Genomic DNA, 14,925 nt, shown 5'->3' with positions numbered 1-14,925 from the left:
TTACCCTGTTTCAGACATTTTGTGACCGATTTCAGAAAAGTTAACATAATTGAAAAGTATTCCTCTGTTAAAAAATGCAGCCTGTTTTCTCATAACATAAATAGCCCCCACCACCACCACCTTTTTCCCATAAAAAACCTATTGAAAAAAAAGTTCACTCCGAAATTTTGATTGATTGACACTGTAAAATTGCAGACAATAAAGGATTGAAGAATAGATATTACTTACTTGGCATACTTTGAAGGCTGCTTCTCTTCTCCACTTCTTTTCAAAAACCACCAGCCGTTTTTCAACTCGGCCATATTTATTTTAGTTGTGCCGTATTACGACCCCTGCTATATTTACCAACTTCGTTATCATTGGTCGCGTATATTCAGTTTAACCAATCACTACGTCTGTTACCAATACGTTTCGTTTCGGTAAAGTATTAGACAACTCTACTCGGAACAACACGGACCTGATTATAGGACGATAACAAGCCAAGTAGTCATTATTTACTGTCCGGGACCAAGTTGTCAGAAATGTCTAGTTAATCAAGAGTTGTCTTCCATTGTTTTTTTTACGGGACAGCAGCCCAGGAAAACCTCAAATTCTTTACATGATTAAATATTATTTTATTAAATTACGATAATTTGAATTTTAGCAGAAGTGTAGGGCACTCGCCCAGACGTATTATTTCGGGCCAGTAATTACTTGTGTTTTGAGAACTTCTGATCACCCTGACATAAAAGTGGTCGCCTCAGGCGTGTGTGCGACCGGCCATTTCAGGCACTGATTAGTGGTGGAAGACTAGAGCCAGAGGGTACACCACTTTTATCACTGTGAGGAGAATCATTGCACGAGAAAAGGAGCTCGAAGACAAGCAACAACCTGATAAGTTCGTGATTGACCAAACAAACACAACTTCAACCACACATTCAGCAGAAGAGTGGAATATGGTTACAACTAGCAACTCCGATTTGAAAACAACATATTTATTATCCTCATCGTCGTTGAGTGCGTGTTCACATAAGGTTTTGCAAGAGAAACTAACAGTTTACAAATACCGTTACAACAAAAATGGAAACAATGCAGAACGAAATAGTAAGATTGACAAGTCCGGTAACTGGACTACGGTCTGTTGATCGAGGTCAAAACCAAAATATCAGACGCATAAATACTTTCCCAAACCCGCCATAACAACAGAAACCGATATTTGCCATACCGTCCAGGCCAAAGAAGAAGCATTACATCCATGCTGCGTTATTCTCTAAGAAACTGAAATGTAAGATATTTTGTAATTTATGTTATTTATTTCTTTTCTTTGGGTCTTATACATGTTTAATGTATATTAATATAATTAAGTATTTAATTGAATACATTTAGAATAAAGTAAATTTAGAAACATTGTCTTTTCAAAAAGTCGGGAATTAAATGATTTTTGTTGGATTGATTGATTTTTGGTTGCTTACTAACCAGTGGCAAATATTTCATGCACATTCAGGACGAGAACAAGTTCACAATAAATACAATAGGTAGGTCTTGTCATAAGAGAAGCCATTTGGAATGATGGTCTGGGATATTTGGACTGCCACTGGAAAATGAGGATATATTGGAAAGGGACAGAAATTTTGCCTTGCAACAGGCCACCTACGGACCCCTCAAAAAGTTGTTGCACTCTCTTAACACGAGACATCGGATTTAATTTCTCCATTCTGACCGGATGTGACTGCGAACTTGATACATCCCGCACAGCCAAACGGACGCCCCACTTCGGCATGCGTTTTACTGCCGGTCGGGAGAAGACCAAAGTGACCGTATTTCTATTCCCCAGTCACCTTTGGTGTGATTTTTGTTAGAACTTTATAATATACACATTGGAAAAAAATATTATTCGTATACTAATTTAACATTACATTATATATTTTGTTGATGAAAACTTTTAATCTATTGATAACATTACCAATTTGTAGGTACACACATTCTGAAAAAAGGAGGGGGGTAATGTGACGGGTATCAATTGTACTTAAAAAAAACTAGGAAAATTATGATTTATTTAGATAACTCAAGCGTTTCGATTTTCCATCAAAAACAGTTTTTGCAACAAGATACACAGAAAGCAAATATGAGAGGAAAAGAACTGAAACTTGTTATCACTAAAAACATCTGATGTTATTATACGTTTTTTATATAGTAGTTTACACACTAATGTAACGTCTCTATGTGTAACTCCTTTACTATGAAGAAAATGCAACTCTGCTATTGTATCTATTGTCAAATGTTGTGGCGTATGCTCGGAACCCAAAAAGTCTGCATGTTCGTCATTGGTAATTAAATATTATTTAATGTTTATCACGATATCTTGTTCCATTTCTCTCTTTTCAAACTTAAGGAAATATAATCCAGAAAAATGGCTTTGTCTTTGTAAGAAAAACCATGAATTTGTAGCACTTTATTGTGTTCCAGTACAGTTTTCATCATTTTTGCTTCTTTTATAAATAAAGGAAAATCATCTGCTACTGACATCAAATTGTTTTTCTTCCTCTTTACGGCTTTGTTCACTTTTCCACCTGGACCTCTTCCAATAATGTTTATACATCTGAAATGTACTTTTTACTGAATGGAGGTAAAGCCATTTCTTCCAAAGATTCTGTCACAAGCGATGTAATTGGTCTATTCCCAATTTTTGTATAGAATGTACAGCAAACCTGCCATCGGTGTATTGATAATTTTTCCACATTTTACTGTAATTTTTACAATTTTTTTTATATTTGTATTTAAAGTTACCTTAAATCGGTCACTTATCAAGATAATATTCCAATAGGTATAGACAATTGTATCAGTTATTAACATGAACCAACCACAGCTTGTGGAAATTTTACATTTTTAACCATTTTGTTGATAATTGTATTAGATGAAACCTTCAATCGACTATATTTTAAAGATATTTGTATAGAATGAACAGCAAACCTGCCATCGGTGCATTGATAATTTTTCCACACTTTTTTGATAATTGTATTTGATGTTACCTTATTATTTTTTTTAATGTACTGACAGTAGTATTCGATTTAAACTTGAATCAACCACAGCTCTATTGAACATTTTACAGCATTTTACAGTAAATTTAAACAGTTTTTGGATAATAGATGTAACCTATTGCTGAACAGTTCAGCCCCCTAAGTGTGACTTGGGAAAAGAAATCTGGTCAATTGGCGGGATTTATTAAGATAATATGGGGACGTTAAATCCGATGTCTCGTGTAAAGAGAGTGCCACGTTATTTACACGTTAAGCACCCTTGCAACAATTCTTTGAGAGCCCGTACGTAGGTTGCCTGTTGCAAGGCAAAATTTCTGTCCCTATCCAATATACCCTCATTATCCTGTGGCAGTACAAATTTATTGTCCTGACCATCATCCCAAATGGCCTCTATTATGACAGGACCTACCTATTGTATTAATTGTGAACTTGTTCTCGTCCTTACATTTTTAAAAATTATTCAAATGACCGATTTAAGGAAACATCCAATACAATTATTAAAAAAGTGTTTAAATAAACTGAAACATGTAAAATTTCCTACAAAACTGTGATTGGTTCATATTAACATCTGAGACAATTTTCATTACATCTAAGAAAAGGATCTAGAACAAATGATCGATTTAAGGTTACATCAATTAGAATTATCAAAAAAGTGGTCAAATTTACAGTGAAATGTCTAAAATATTAAAAATAAACCGAAGGCAGGTTTGGTGTGACATTCTATACAATTACTTTGAGAAAATGGTCGATTTACGGTAACATCTGAATGATTTCTCAAAAAAGTGTTAAAACTTACTGAACATTGTTTAAATATTTCAAATGCAGCTGTGGTTGGTTCAAGTTTACTTCTTGTACAATTGTCGATATTTAATAGAAAATTATCTTTATTTAAGACCGATTTAAGGTAACATCTAATAACAATTATTTAAAAAAGGTGTCAAATAAACTAAAAATGGAAACATTTTAATAAAGCTGTGGTTAATAAAAGTTTACATCTAATATATCTCAGGACATTTTCAAAAATTATCTTATTGAAATGACCGATTTAAGGAAACATCCAATACAATTATCAAAAAAGTGTTTAAATTAACAAAAACACGTAAAATTTCCTTAAAAAAACTGTGATTGGTTCATATTAACATCTGAGACAATTTTCATTATATCTAAGAAAAGGATCTAGAACAAATGACCGAGTAAAGTTTATATCAAATAAAATTATCAAAAAGGGGGTCAAATTTACAGTGAAATATCTAAAATTTTAAAAATAAACCGAAGGCCGGTTTGGTGTGACATTCTATACAATTATCTTGAGAATATGGTCGATTTGAACAAAGGGTTAAACTGCATTTTTATTTGCTTAAGAAGAAAATTTGACGGATAGAAAGAGCATTTAAATTGATTTTTTTACCTTAAAACCCAGATTATGTTCAAAGTTTGGTAGTGTCACTTTTGTTTTTGTTGAGTTATGTTTCATCATAATCTATTATGAAGCATAAGGGCATCATCTAATTTTTTTTTTATAAAATAAAATTAGTTTACAATATAGTCTCTATTTAACTCGGGATATACATGATAGAGGAAGACGAAAAATGCAATGATTAATAACCAATTAAGACTTTCCAGATATTCATACAAAGTATCGCTGATTTAGAAGAAGAGTAGTAAAATGTTTGTTTCAGATACTCCACTTTTGATGCATTTCACCGTACTTTTGTACGTAACTCAAATCAGGTATATTTTTCATGAATGCAAGTCTTACGAGGTCGTAGAACCGGTTTGATCATTCGGAATCTTGAATAACATACAATTTATAGTGAACTGTGAGTTTCTCATACTTAAATCATGCTAGTAAGGTTATTTGTAAAAGTTACTTTTGCTTTCGAGTGTCTACTTGTATTAGGATTGTTTAAGTGGAATCAAATGATTCAAGAGATATATATAAAGTTAAAAGTGGCAAAAAAATGGTGACTGGGTAGAATCAAATGATTCAAGAGTAATACATGTAATAGTGGCCAAAAATTGGTGGTCGGAATTTTGTTTATATGGGGGCCAAAAATTGGTGGCAAGGTTGAATCAAATGATTCAAGAGATATGAAGTGTAACAGGTTAGTAGAGGCAGGATATATATCTAAAATAGTCGGCAAGTAGATGCGTTTTGGACCACTTACTTTGTTTTTAAGTTGTAAAATCCTGCATTCTAGGGGTCTACTGGACCCTTACTCAAACCACTGAAAACATCATTTATTATAAAAGTTAATTTAAATGATTTATTAAATTTAGTAGCATGATAACTTATTTAATTCATGAGGATAGACGAATAATCAGTTACTAATTTCCTGTTAAACACATATTGTATAAGACGCCTACTTGTTTCCCCCTTCATAGATCTACAGTCATTTTTCTCAACTAGCGTCTTAAGAGTGTGGAATCTTGCCCCTGTAGTTTTAGGAGATCAGTTGCTTCAAATGGCCTTATTTAAGTAATCCACTCGGCTGGTAATTTAACTCGGGCATTAAAGCGTTCAAACAAAATGTGCTTAGCTATATCCCAACATCCTCATTTGTCTTTGCTAAAGATAAAATGATTTTGTACATGTTATGCAGGTCTTGCGGAGGTGTATTTTTAACCAAATTTATAAATTTTGGCGGGACAATTGTCTACCAATTATTGATTTTATTCTTTTCTGCATATCTTTTGAAGGTTCTCTGCAGAAGTGTTTCAAACTCATTTGACAAGTTTGTTGGATCATCATTTGTTTATAAATCAACACTCATGTGTACTGCTGTCAAATAAAACATACTCAGAAACTACATTTCCATTGTCACTTTTCTTCAGAGTTACAAAAGGAAGGTGGAATATGTACAGTAGGCTCAGATGAAACCGATTCCATTCCAAATTAATGCAGTATGCATTCAATAATATGCATATCAACTACAGAAATGAAAAGTCTTTTATCTGCATCATATTTGTTCTTCACGTCCTCTCCCACGTTAGATCTTGAAAACCTATCCAGGAAAGACTTTAAAGTTCCCGATCCTGCCCCACTTTCCATTGAATACAGCATTTTAAATTGTCATAGTTAAAAAATTCATCAATAAGTGAAATATTTCAAAGGGTATCGGTGAAAGTTCATTTATCACTGAATGAATTACAACACAATCAGCTGTTTTTAATATAAATTTATGAATGAAATTCTGCACATATATTTATCTATAGAATTTGAAACTGAATGAACTTTTACAATTTATAGTGTATTTCCCAAATCCTACTATAAATTGAAAATAAACATATGTAAATCAATTTTGCATGCAAAACAAAGACAAAGAATAAACAATCGATCCATTATTAGGGTGGATATTTTCTTCCGTGGCTTCTTCAAGATATTATTATTGATTCCAGTGTATGGCGTCTTACCTCGTTCTCACAATTTTCTCCAATTCTTTCAGATTTACGTTCAGGTGGCGCAATAACTTGCACAACGAAGATGTTCATTTTATCAATTTGCTGTTGTTTGTTTATTGATAATTTTCTTACATGATATGGTGCGGAAATGAAATAACGGGAAAAAGATTTGACTAAAAATTTAAAAAATACTTTCCATATTATGAAGGATATTTAAAATGTTTTCTATAATTTTTGGTATCAGTTATCTTTCTATGGTGTATATGAATCATATATTAATAATACACAAACGTATCATCAATTCTCTTTATATTATTTTTATGAGTGTGTTAATTAACAATATACTGAATGGCTTTAAAGTTTTATGCTTCCTACCTTTATTCCGGTAATAGTTCTGCGATGCCCCAGTTGTTACACCCGGTACACGCGTGTTCAGCTATGGCGCTGCTTAGTCCAAAACATAACTGTGCTCATGTCTACTTCGTATTTGTTTTCAGTAACTGTTATTTACATACTTTGTTATTTTTCGTTTATTCCTCAAAACAGCGGGTGGAGTACATCCTGGATATTCCATAGTTTTCGCTGCACTTATGACTACTTGAAGATTCACGACTACAATATTTTCATTAGAATTGCTAGATGTATAATAAACAACTTTCTTCTGTTTAATTTTACCTTTCTTGTTTGTCACGGAATCATCTTGTTTCCGTGATTAAGTATCTATGACAGACCAGCTTTGTTCTAAAAAATTGAAAACAACACGTTTAATGATTTCTTGCGTCCGAAGCGCTTTTCTGGATTTACCTTCATTAGAAACGCTCAATGCCAAACATTTGAAATCCGAACGAGAAGAGACATTTCTTGACGCTTTATGACACTAGTAGCACGATTTCAGTCTGAAACGGTCATTTTGGTCTGATCGTATCTTAATTGACTGGATTTACCGCTAGAGGAAAACGTCAAGATTTGTCAGACGGTTAAGTCTCCATTCGGATCGATAGTCTCATTAGGTAAATTAGTCCCGTTAAGGCATGTCAAGATATTTAAGACTGTATCTTCTAGCGAGCTGTTTAGATCCGTTAAGACCGTGTCAGACCAAAACAGACCATGGATACAAACTGACGTCAAGATGTTGTCAGACCGTGTCCAGTCGTGTTCAGATTTTAATAATTTGGACACAAAACGAGTGAAACTTTCCCATTATTTATCAGGGGTTGCTCCCCTTTCAAGAATAAAATAAAACTGTGAAAGAAGACGATTTTTTTAACTGAAAGTCTACCACGTCCCCTTAATCATGTTATTTAAATAAAACAAATATTCAATTTGAATTCTAACTTCTTCCTATTTAATTATTTAACATTGTTATATAATTATATAAATAAAAAAAAGTAGCTCAAAGTCATACTGCTGCACAAATCGCCGCGAATTGACTAAAAAAAATCAACAGATTGCCGAAATAATATTTGATTATTGAATATAAGCACCTGAACCTTTATATTTGATGGTTAACAAGTGATTGCAATACGTTTTATATGCAATTACAGACTGCCGTACGTGGTGAAGAATTTGTCATTCATTTTTACACCCTTATTTAATAATAACGGATGTCGGCCGTGAACACTTGAAAACGTGATCTTAATATGTTAAATTAAATTTAAGATGCAACTATTTTAAATATTGTAAATGAATGCATTATCATTTATCTTTTTATGTTACCTATATAAATTGTATTTGAGTAAATTTGAGGCAGGGAAAAAAATATATATAGATATAACTGTCTTTTATCGTTTTCCGTTTATTGTCATGACATTGTCCGTTAACTTTATTTTTGCCAGACTCATGCGTTTGACTCTCCATCTTTATTTTTTAATGTGTCTATAATTCGAGAGCCTTTTGTAAAAAAAACTACATACCAGAAGCCTTCGTTAAAAAATAAAGTTTGAATATTATAGCAGAAAAAGGCTTATAAATTCATTCAAATTTATATTTGAAATAGGATAAATAATCAAGAAAATGTTTATAAATACGTCAGACACTGTACTTAAAGTACATTTAAAGACCAGGTTACATATATATTACATGCATACAGCATAATAAAGCTGGTTTAATTTGAATGACTATCCATTAGGGACATTTTTCGACGATAATTAATCAAATCTGACAAGTTTAATTAAAAACGGAAAATAATTCTTCGCCCGTAAACGATTTAACGTTACCGTACCCTTTTTGTTGCATTCATGTCGCATGTGTGTCGGCAGTGTCAGCGCTTCTAATAGCTAACTTATTTTACACAAAATCGTTGACATGGTAGAAGGAAACTATAGTACAATATAAGCTGAGCTGGAAATTGCAATTGGTGAGTAGAAATGAACATTTTAATACATGTCTATCAGAATAATCATTGATCATGGATCATCACCCAAGAGTTTGAAGGAAAAATGCTCACATTTGTTAAATTTGTGCATACAGGTATGAATCGACGTTCCAATACTCCACACTCTTGGATAGTAGCTTGTTCAAAGGCAAAGTAAGAATTTGGGCTTGTTAAAAAAGTGTTCCTGTGATTGGACCCCCCCCCCTTTTTCATGTTTTTTGGAAGATCAATGCATGATTTAAAAAATTACATATAAACTAGTATGGTTTAAACCCCCTTTTAAAAATGGCTGGATCCACCCCTGTTTATTGCCTAACATGCATTGACATGTGGGGTATTCACAATGGTATGGTTGTGCGGGATGGCCTATACAACAGTTACAAGACCTAAACCCCTGATCGAGTAATCCTACATATTGTATGTTAATGTATTGATGACTGTCACGTCCTAAATTTGCATGAAATATTTGTCACTTTTTTTTATTAACCAATAACCAACCAATCTTCACATGTTACGATGTAGTCCGAGACAAGCTTGTCTGGCAAAACAGCCGTTTGGACGTCAGAGTAATCTTGGACTAGTTACGACGATGATATACCTATTTATATAGCCACTGGTGGGTGATGTACAATAATTATAATTTGTCACATATGACGTGTTATGAATACCTTCAACATGTTCAAGGCTTGGGTTTGTATATATGCAATAACCTCAAAATTGCCCGGGGCAAAAAAAAGAGTATATTGATATTGTGCCCTGACATGCCTGATTCCAAATGATGAGACGGCATTGCGTCCTTAACAACAATTTTTAACACTTTTCATCTTTTGTGATAAGAAATTTAAGATTTTACCGGGTAGGATTCATTATTTTGTTATAAATGATTTGTTATGCTCTAAATTTTGTAGAACTTAAATATATGTTATAACAAGAAAAAGAAATTATGTTGAAATTTTTATTTTTATCTTTTGTATATTTAATATTCACTGTCATGACTGTCATGACTAAATACAAATTAGATCCCAAGCATGCGCGGCATAGTTAAATAAGTGCCCGACACGTTATCATCAGTATGTTGATGGATTATAAAGAAGAAGAAGAAGAATCTTATAAATACTATTTGCTTTGTCACCATGTCACGTTGGTAGTAATATTCAACAAATTCTATTTTAAAATAAAAAAGTATTATAAATTGATCACAACAAGTATAGTGCTATAGCCTCTATTAGACAGTAACCCTTCACTGAAGTATACACCTAAGAAAACATTGATGTAGAAAGAGAGAACATTTTGTTTTAGAAATAGAACCTCAAAAAAGGGTTTTATTCTTCTCATAAGGGACTTATCAATTAAATTGTATAAGTCATAAATTCATTTCTTTACATCATTAAACTTTGTTGTCAAGCAAATTATGATTGCTAGTTTTTCTTGTAGATAAATACAAGTTAATATATAATAAATACTTTATTCTTAATGTATATTTTTTTTGTAGATAAGATATCACATTGGTTTGAGCATGATTCCCAGCCAGATTATGAAGCGGCATATATCATGTATATCAATGTATATATCATGTATATAGGAAATATATAGTGTCACTAAGTTACTCTCATATGGTACCTCATTTGTACCTGTAGCTATAAATTGTGAAATGGTGGATTCATTCATAATTTTGTGTTACTTATTGGTTTGGAAATAACGTTGATAGAGCTAACAGCATTATGTCATGATGTACAGTTGATGGGATGATCTGATTGGACAAAAAGAGAATTGTGAATTGAACAAATAGCAAACTTACAATTCATAGAAAAAATGTAGGAAATACAATGTACTACATTACTTGGTGACAGAGCATACCTTTGATATATATATATATATATATATATATATATATATATATTTGAAATAAGTAATATTAACAATTTGAAATAAAGAGAATTTAAAGTTTTCTAGGAATATTAGTAGTGCATCATATCTTAATTCCATGATTATCTTGGATAGTTATATCATTAAGAATAGAAAATTGGAATAATGGAAATTTCTAGTTTCAGTGAATATCAATCATTGTCAATACTAAAAGTGCAGCATCATGATCATACATCATCTGATTCACCTTGGATAATTATTCATTTGAAATAAGAATTTGGATATAATAAGAGTTTCTATGCTGCCATTGCTATTGTTGGCTACATGTACCACCAGGGAGTGTTAAATCTCCTTTACTTTCCATGTCAGAGGGTCTGTCACGGTCCATCACTATTGGTTAGTGTCATATATATGCATGATGATGGAAGTTTTTACCAACCTAGACAAGCTTTACAGCCCTGGCATGGTTGTTGGTTAGAGTCGAATGACAGCTTGCTGTATAGTTATAATAGTCTGAATGTATCTACATGTATTTTAATAATCTTCTAAATTACTGTTCATTCTGAAACTGGCATTTTATAATAGTAGTCAAACATATTAAACAATACATGTACTTCAAAGTATCATTTTATTTTGTCTCGCCTTACACAAAAGTCATGAAAGTTGGTTGTATACAAGAAATTTGTATTACAGTCTTGGGGTGATGATGTAAGCTATTTTATAGAGCTTTACATTTTAAAAGCTAAAAGAGCTGGATGTTTCTTGTCTTGTATTCAGATGCTAGTAGCTAATTAATATGTTATGATGTTTCAGTTTGCCATTATATGTACATTGCACCTGACCCCATTTTCATGGTTCAATGACTGCATGTAAAATATACTGTTACTAATCAATGAAATGCTCTTTTATACTGTATATTTTATATATGTAATTGGATACATTTTATTGTATATGAGTATCTTGAAAGATCTACTTGTCTATCAGGTTGGGTTGACCTGACCTTGACCTTCATGGATAATTTAAGTGATTAAGGTTATTTCAGTTTGATACAATGTTAACATGGTTAGGTTTGTTTCTCAGTTTATACTTCCTAATAAAATTGACACTAGAAATGGGGAATGTGCCAAAAAAGACAACAACCCAACTTCAGAGCAGACAATAGCCGAAGGTCATCAATGTTTCTCATAAGCTATAAGCTACATTGTACATGTATAGGATCACTACTTTTGGCATAATTATGGAATAAATGTAAGTTGTACATGTTTGACATTTTTGAATGGCTTATTTCATCTGACAATGACACCATTTTCATGGTTTTTATGTTTAGTCTTTTTCTCTGTTTCTATGGTTACTATAAACGTTTAACCATAAATTTGGGGTATGGAAGAACTGTGAAATTCAAAAATTCATGAAATTCATGAAATTATCTGTCATATATCTGTCTGGCATGGTTATTTTGACTGGACTTCATTTTAATGGATTATTGATAATGTAAAGTTTATGTGATACTTATAGACTAGTAAAATCTTCTTATTACAGAATTTCAATAAAAAGATCATGAATAAGGCCACATTTAAAAGAATGTCTGTTTCCCATCCCAGGGGGCTTATTTTTTACCTGGGTGTGGGGAGGGGAAACAAACAATTTTTATTTTGGCCTAAGGAGATATGGTGAGACGACTATCAACCATTTAAACCTTGTAGACCAAGTGATTTACTTGTTAGTCACTATATAATAGGTCACTGCACACCCTTCAACAATGACCAAAAACTAAAACTTTATAATGAGCACCCTATAAAAGGTTCAGCCTGTAATGAGGCATCTGACACAGTTAATGTAAAATATTCAGACGAGAAACCCAACAGTGATGACAATTTGATTTATTATACCATACCCTCCCCCCCTCCCTTGAAGTTAAATGTCTAATCCCTTGGTGTACTGATATGAATAGTATTTTACTGGAAATGTTTCGGAAAATAGATATTGATGCTAACGTAAATATTTTATCCAATAAAAAGACAGGAAATAAGTCGGTGAACCAAAAAGTTCAAATCTGATTGAAAATTAAAGTGCCCATGAACTCACTGATCATGCACGAGTGATTCTATTCATAAAAAGTGTCCGTGTAACAATTAAGAAGAGTCTGTGTATCATCGAAAAAGAGTCTGTGTAACACCCCTTAATGTACTGTTTTTCTATAGCTCTGCAAGGGGGGGGGGGGGGGGGGGGGTCAAAGTCGTTCAAAGGTCACTGTACGGCCTTTAACAATGAGCAAAATCCATACAGCATTCTAGTACGGCATACGTTTTACCTCAGCGAACTCACTGTCTTGGTGATGTATCAATCAATTGCTTCAGGTCGATCCATTTCGCATCTCGTCATGAATATGTGTGATATATTTGCCACTGGACATTAAGGGAGCAATCAATTTATCAGTTTCTTTTAGTGATGCATGCTAATTATATATAGTTCTCAAATGATAATTGTCTAAAACTGTTTCCATTTTTGGTTATTTTATTTTTTAGCGTAAATTTTAGAATTTCTTTCCGAATCTTTCTCTTTGCATTTATTTGTTTGTAAACATTTAATAAAGTAGTCCATGTCAGGGGTTAGATTGTATACAGCCAATCTAGGACCAGGGCAGTAGAACAGAAAACAGTCTCCATTGTATACATACATATGCATTTATGTTGAAGCGTAAAACAACGACATGTAGTTGAGCTCGTTTTGGTGAAACAATTACTGTCAAATCTTTATATATATATATCTGGTAAAGTTGTCATAAAAGCAAAAATGGACGAAAAAGTTGGCAACAATTTATAATAAGACTAAACTTATTTTGGCCGTTTCGTTTCTTCTAAAGTGTTAAATTCAACCATGCGACTGGCTTACTTGGAGATTCAGGTGACCTTTTTCGTTTTTTAGAAATTTCAATCAAAGTTCGTATATCCCTTCAACGATTTATTCATTTTTTTTTAACGTATAGATAGCGCGAAACTCTCGCTACACCATGCATAGACTATTTTTTTTCGACCAAATGCGGCTGCTTATTTATACAACCGAACAACCAAATGTCCGCACCCAATTTTAGCAAAGATATACTGTCGAACGGGAGATGTGAATATTTCTATACCCAATCAATCATTTGGTTTTGAAAACAATTTTAAAGGTATACATTAATACGACATCAACCCAACGACACATATCAATCAAAACATTAAGAGTCAACACACAGATTTTTGTTATAGAAAGAAACCTATACAGAATAAAAAGCCTAAACCGCAACAAGACTAAATAATGCGGGAGCAGTGATTTTTTTTAGACAAAAATGCAAGTGTTCCGTAGAAATATTTCACGTACCATTTTTTAGCTCACCTGGCCCGAAGGGCCAAGTGAGCTTTTCCCATCACTTTGCGTCCGGCGTCCGTCGTCGTCCGTCGTCTGTCGTACGTCGTCTGTCGTCCGTCGTCCGTCGTCGTTAACTTTTACAAAAATCTTCTCCTCTGAAACTACTGGGCCAAATTGAACCAAACTTGGCCACAATCATCATTGGGGTATCTAGTTTAAAAAATGTGTGGCGTGACCCGGTCAACCAACCAAGATGGCCGCCACGGCTAAAAATAGAACATAGGGGTAAAATGCAGTTTTTGGCTTATAACTCAAAAACCAAAGCATTTAGAGGAAATCTGACATGGGGTAAATATGTTTATCAGGTCAAGATCTATCTGTCCTGAAATTTTCAGATGAATCGGTCAACCCGTTGTTGGGTTGCTGCCCCTGAATTGGTCATTTTGAGGAAATTTTGCTGTTTTTGGTTATTATCTTGAATATTATTATAGATAGAGATAAACTGTAAACAGCAATAATGTTCGGGAAAGTTAGATTTACAAATAAGTCAACATGACCGAAATGGTCAGGTGACCCCTTTAGGAGTTATTGCCCTTTATAGTCAATTTTTAACCATTTTTCATAAATATAAGTAATCTTTTACAAAAATCTTCTCCTCTGAAACTACTGGGCCAAATTAATCCAAACTTGGCCACAATTATCTTTGGGGTATCTAGTTTAAAAAATGTGTGGCGTGACCCGGTCAACCAACCAAGATGGCCGCCACGGCTAAAAATAGAACATAGGGGTAAAATGCAGTTTTTGGCTTATAACTCAAAAACCAAAGCGATGAGAGGAAATCTGATGTGAGGTAAAAATGTTTATCAGGTCAAGATCTATCTGCCCTGAAATTTTCAGATGAATCGGTCAACCTGTTGT

The 14,925-nt window shown here is 33.1% G+C and overlaps 1 long non-coding RNA gene across 1 annotated transcript; it reads left to right on the top strand.

The window, feature by feature from the left end:
* The first annotated feature begins 8,295 nt into the window (after positions 1–8,295).
* Positions 8,296–11,279, top strand: LOC139495355 (uncharacterized). Its single transcript, XR_011657319.1, has 2 exons — positions 8,296–8,775; positions 10,286–11,279. It is a non-coding gene; the product is annotated as an uncharacterized lncRNA (long non-coding RNA).
* The last annotated feature ends 3,646 nt before the right edge of the window (positions 11,280–14,925 follow it).

Source organism: Mytilus edulis, chromosome 11 (genome assembly GCF_963676685.1).
Source record: "Mytilus edulis chromosome 11, xbMytEdul2.2, whole genome shotgun sequence".
Lineage (NCBI taxonomy): Eukaryota > Metazoa > Mollusca > Bivalvia > Mytilida > Mytilidae > Mytilus > Mytilus edulis.
The sequence above is the reverse complement of the archived record's forward strand: the minus strand, read 5'-3'. Positions and strand labels throughout refer to the sequence as shown.